Source organism: Anopheles merus, chromosome 3R, assembly GCF_017562075.2.
Source record: "Anopheles merus strain MAF chromosome 3R, AmerM5.1, whole genome shotgun sequence".
NCBI classification, from domain to species: domain Eukaryota; kingdom Metazoa; phylum Arthropoda; class Insecta; order Diptera; family Culicidae; genus Anopheles; species Anopheles merus.
The window spans coordinates 36,825,794-36,832,319 of NC_054084.1; positions in this window are offsets into that span (position 1 = coordinate 36,825,794).

Here is a 6,526-nt window from a genome sequence, read left to right on the forward strand (position 1 = left end):
TTTGGGGAGGGGTGATAGATGCTTCTTCATATGTTCATATATGCTTCGATTGTTCGGGAAGAAATGAGTGCTTAATGATGAAAATGAAAACGTTCACTGTGTTTGGAAAAATGATTGAAAAAAAGAAGCATACAGCGCATGATGTTGAATTATTTAATTATTTGTGCTTTTAATGAAACTATCTAGCTAAATTGAAGAAAACAAAACAAACAATTGCGTTACTCTATAAGCCACACAGAATAGGAGAAAACAGTGAAGATATGACAAAGCTAGCTCACCTCAGTGTGACAGTTAGGTGGAGTGTGAACAGCAAAGAGCAAAAACATGAAACGAAATAGTTGATATTCCCTGTAGCACAGAATAGCCAGAACATTCTCAAGTACGCACGCACACATGCACACAGACATATGCACACAAGCGTATGAAAGAAATAGAAAGGAAGAAAAAACAACAATTCCTCTTCTGCGGCGTGTGACACACGCACGAACGCTAGCGCAATAGGAACACCACACTCAGGAAATGCAAATAGGAGCGAATCTTGGCTTTAACAAAATAAGAAATTCTACCTACACTGCAGTGTGTGCTTTGTGTGCGTGAGTATGCTTGTGAGTATGAATGTTGCTTGAATTTCGTCCTGGAGGCGGCCCCCGTTTTTTCATGTCCTAGAATAAAATGCTTAATCGCAAAGAGCGTATGCCATTTGGAACGTTTTGTCACCAGTGCATTAAAATAACTCCCTTGTGTGTATGTGTAATTTTATTTTTTTGTTTCGTTCAATATTGGTGGTAAGTATGGCGAAAGAAATAATAAAAAATAAAAAATGAATAAAAATTAGTCCTGCGCCGACTAATATTCATTTGAAGGTGCGAAACGAAAGTCCTTTTTATCTGCGCATGGTAAACGCAGCGTAGTTTAGTAAGCTGGGGTTGGTACATCAGACCACCCCCAATTGGAAAACAAAGCAGTCTGTTTCTAATAGCCGGCCTCAGCACAATTTTTCGATCGAAAAAATTCGATCGATCCGACTGTCATTTTGGTGTCATTTGACACTCATTTCGCCGCCAAGGTGTTCATTTTACTGGTCTTTTTGAAAACTGGTATACCATGACACTCACGAGCAAAATGAACTATGCTACAAAAATTCGATCGTTCTGCTTTGTATGGCGAAAAATCCGCAACTCATTGAGCTGCGGAAATTTTCGAATATCAGAAAAATGCCATAAATCAAGGTTAATGGTTTTGAAAAACGTTATGTAAAAGCAAGTTGGTAATTGTTTTGATTCTTTTTCAATATTTTGGGTGATAAAAATTATTTGTTGAATATTTTTAAAAATGGTTAGCCTACACTAAATACTGAACTCGACGGGAATCGACTTCATGTAGGAGTATGAAAGAAATAGTTATACTGTCAGTTTTACGTGAGCGCCTATCGATTTTTTTCGATCGAAAAATGGTGCTGTGGCCGAGCGTGTCACATAAAATACTCATCAGGCAAAAGTGCAACTGGAATTGAATGGTTGATCGCTTTCTAGGTTGGATTGTTTATGAGAATATGTCACTGTATGCATTTCGGCTGTATTTCGTCAAAGGAAGACGATAGCGGAGTAGACAATTCAGTTGATCGGTTAGCAAAATTCTAATGTAGTCCAATGCTGTATGCCCAGTTCGTAACTGAACTAGAACAAAAAAATAACATCAAATAAAAATAAACGTTTTATCGCTGTTTGAATTATTTGAGATGTTTTATCACTCGATTAAGCCGAAACATTCACGATTAGAAAATAAAAATTGATCTGTTTTTATAAAGAATGAAAAAAGGAATTTTGAGTTTATAAAACGTTATTTAGAATTTCAAGATGGTTCAAGCTAAGACATGAGAAACCAACAAAAGGAGTCGTTTTCTGGTTATCCTTATCATTTCGACAATCCAGCGCATGGTTATGCAGCGATCGGCAAAGTGCGGCACATGCGAGTCTTAGCTACCTAGATGGCGGCTCTTTGCCGTTCGTATGTTTTATAAAACTTTAAAAAGAAAAAAAAATACCATTCAGTTATCTAATTGGCTCTTGACGTCGAACTTTACGAACATTTTTGTAGAGTTTGGCTCTTCTGGTCCAAAAGTTTGCCGGCCCCTGGTCTACCCTTATGTTGAGCACGTTCTGTTGGCATAACCAGGAGAGCATTTTCAAGAAAATTCCAAAGCTACAACAGCAACGAAGATTGAGCGAAGCGACTCCTTCCCGTTGGAGCGGTGAGTTCGGATCAGGATGGTTTATGTTTTTACACCTATCGGAGATGCTGCATTGAGTCACTTACGTTTATATGTTTAATATGTCGAGGTACATCGCGCGTACAGCTTGTCGGTATATCGGCTCATCCATTGTTCTTTCACGCATATGGGGCCAAAAATCCTTAGGATCAACTGCTTCTTGAACGAAGCCAAGAGGGTTTCGTAAGGTTTGATAATTATAAAAATTTAATGTGTTTTTTTTTATATCCTACTCCTCAAATTCTATCCACTTTGCTAAGATATCTGTTTCCACATCACTGCAAAACCGATAGCAAAGATTCTTGTTAAGAAAATGCAGCTAGATCCGATTAGAATTTTGTAAACGTAAAATACTCTTCCGACTAAGCACAGCTAGAATTGAATGGTAGATCGCTTTCTAGTTTGATTGTATAATATGTATACAGTGACCTACTAAATGTATGGTACACAGGACCTTTTCATAGTTACATTTTTTCACGGATTTTTAGGTGCTTCTTGAAATTTTGAGAAACAACTCTCAATTTAGCGATTTTTTTCGTATTATTTGTTAAAAAAATGCTGTGACGACGACTTAAATAAAGCGAATTACAAATCTGTGAAATACGATTGATACATTTGGCCCGGCCACGAACGAAACTTGCCAACAGATTGAAGCTAGCAAATATATTCTAGTATACAGTGGAACCCCTCATAACGAATTTAATCCGTTCCAATGACTCACTCGTTATACGGAAGACTCTTTTGTATGAAAAGTGAAACCATTGGTCAAAAAAAGTGCATTTATATAGGGATTATATGCATACACCACCAAGTGACAACAGTAATGCAATGATGAATGCTCATTATCGAGATGTTCGCCTTCACGAGCAAGTAGATCAAGCATGCATAAAATACACCAAACACTTCTGAAACACACGCTTACTAGTGAGAACAATAAAAAACTAAAATGCACATTATGCCACAAAATGCAAGCCAAACTCTCGAAATGATAACGAGTTCTTTACTGTACAGTAGTGTTGGAAGAATCAGGATTCGGAAGATTCGAAGATTCAATCCCCAGAAAGATTCGATCGGATCCCGTTTGTAGGATTTAAATCCCTAAAATATTCCATTGCGATTGGGATTTGATTTAGTGATGGGAAAAATGAATCTCAGACAGGATTCGAATCTTCAAGTCCCAATCCTGATTGGGATTCGAGTCTTTGAATCCCAATCCCATTGTGGTGTTGCGTTTTTTTGTAGTTTGCAGCGGAGGGGTTGTATAGGGGGATTAGTTGAAGCTGGAATAAGAGGTTATTCAGTTTTACTCTTAATTATTTAATATTTAAGTACTTACATCATAACATTACACAGACATTTGCTATATTTTGACTGAAAACTGCGTGATTCGACTTGGGAAATTAGAGATACGTGATGACCCCCAATACAGGGTTTCCCACGATTTATTGGTCAGTTTCCATGATTTTTTGGCGCGTTCCCACGATTTATTGATCGTATCCCATAGATTTTTTGTTCGTTTCCATAATTTATTGGTATTTTCCGATTGGATATCAATACAATTGCACCAAAAAGTTCTGGGAAACGACCAAAAAATCGTGGGAACGCACCAAACAAATATGGGAACCCACCGAAAATTGATGAGAACCGACCAATAAATCGTGGGAAACCCTGTAATAGCGTATCTCGGGGACAGCCTCTTATTACAATCGCAATCCCAATCGCAATTGCAATCTGAATCCCAATCTCAATCCCAATCAGATTCCCAATTGCAATCTGAATCTGAATCGAATCCCAAACGAGTCCCGATCCCAATCCAAATCAGAATTCCAATCGAATCCCAAACAAATCCCAATCCCAATCGAATTGCAGACGAATCCCAATCCCAATCGAATCGCAATGTAATTCCAATCGTAAAGGAATCTTTTAGGGATTCAAATCCTACAAACGGGATCCGATCCGATCGTGTCTTTCTAGGGATTGAATCTTCCAATCATCTGATTCTGGGATTCTGAATGCAATTTCGATTGGCATTGGGATTGCGATTCGAACTGGGATTCTGATTCTGATTCTGATTGCGATTGCTATTGGGATTGAGATTGAGACTGGGATTGAAACTAGTACAGCCTGTCCCCGAGATACGCAATATACGCTGGGGGTCGAGAGAAATCGCGTACCTAATTTCCCAAGTCGAATCACACAGTTTTCAGTCAAAATATAGCAAATGTTCGTTTAATGTAGCATTTAATGTGAAGTTATAGTCACTAACTTAATCATTTGATTTGATATTGAATAAAGGTCCGCGTTTCTCGGGGACCACCTGTGCTAATTATGATGTAAGTACTGAAATGTAAAATAATTAGGAGTAAAACAGAATGACCTCTTATTCCAGCTTTAACTATTACCCCCCTCCCCCCCTCCGCAACAAACTAGAATAAAACGCTTTACCACATTGGGATTGGCATTGGTATTCAAAGATTCGAATCCCCACAAGGATTGGGATTTGAAGATTCGAATCTCTTCAGAGATTCATGTTTTCCCATCACTACTGTACAGTAGCGGTGGGACATACTATTCATTTCACGACCCGACCCGGAGTCGGGTGCGAACCAGTCGGAATCGATTCCGATTCGTGGGTGCAGCGGGTGCGCTAGGTTAGAGTCGAAATCAAATTCGACACGCGGGTGCAACGAGTTCGGGTTGACCCGAATGATGAGTAGGTGCAAGAAAGTATAAGCGACTCCGATCCGTCGATATAGCAAGTCGTTGTACGTACTGAACCAACTTGTATCTTTCGGGTCGACCCGAACAACTCCGGGTCGCTTACGGAAGGTTTCGGGTACGACCCGCCGATAGGTTCGGGTCGACCCGCCCATCACTACTGTACAGTGGAGTATCACAGTAGTGGTGGGAGCTCGGAATCGAATCTACCCAATTCCGATTCCGTGTTCGAAATCAATTCCGGAGCCGATTCCGATGCTGGAATCGTTTCGGATGCCGGAGTCGATTCCGAAACCGATTCAGGAGTTGGTTTCGGAGCCGATTCCGGAGTTGAATCCGGAGCCGATTCCGGAGCCGACACCGGAATCGATTCCGAAGTCGACTCCGGAATCGATTCCAGGATCGGAATCGGCTCCGGAGTTGACCCCGGAATCTATTCCAGGATCGGAATCGGCTCCGGAATCAGAAATTGACTCCAGAAAAAGAATGGTTTGAATTGAAATAAGAAGTGTGGGAAGCGAAATAAGTCCGCGAATCTCCATGTGAATAGATCATTTACAAGTAAATTTTGATTCTTTGTCGCTATCAACACATAGCATCATTGGACCCAAACGCCTATTCCTATGAAGATGCCCAAACCGACTCCGTTTCGAAGCCGATTCTGATTTCGGAGTCAATTCCGAAGTCGGAATCGATTTTGATTCCGGAGCCAATTCCGGAGTCGATTCCGGAACTGATTCCGGAGCCGATTCCGGAACTAGTTCCGGAGCCGATTCCGGAGTTGGTTCCGGAGACGATTCCGAAATTGGTTCCGGAGCCGATTCCAAACTTGGTTCCGGAATTGATTCTGGAAAATGATTCCGGACCTACTATCCGGACTCGATTCCAGAAGCTTTCGGAGCTAGCCGGAATCGATTCCGACGAAATCTTCATTTTCCATATCACTATATCACAGCAATTTGGTTAAAACTTCAAACAGTAGATTTGAATATTTATTTATGTAAAGAGTTTGAGCCTAATGGTTTCATTCTCCTCAAAAATGGTGGGATATGATGTCAAGAACCAAAATTAGCTTAATTTTCCGCTGCTAAAACTATTGTAGATAATTTATCAACCAATTTAGTTTTTTCATGGTGTTTTAGTTTCTGCGCAAGAATTTTTAGTTGCTTCTAACTATTTTTAAATCGTCTCACGATATTTTGTTTTCTGTATTTTATAAATTCTAGCGTTTGCCTCTCCTTGCACTGCATGTAATTGTGGGTTTCCCGTTACACATTTATTTACCGTGTAAGTTACGTTCTTTTATCAATTAAGTGAGCTACTCTGTAATGTAAAAATGTACATTCAGAATACCAACAGGCACGAGGTGCGATACTTTTCTTAATAAAACCATGCAAAAAATGAAACAAAGCCATGCTATTTTACAGCATTCTTTTTTATTATTCAACCCAACCTATACTCTTTCTCTCGCAGGAATTTTTATCGATTTACTAGGTGTTGGAAGAGACAGGAGCAGAGTAAAAAAGAACTGTTAGAATA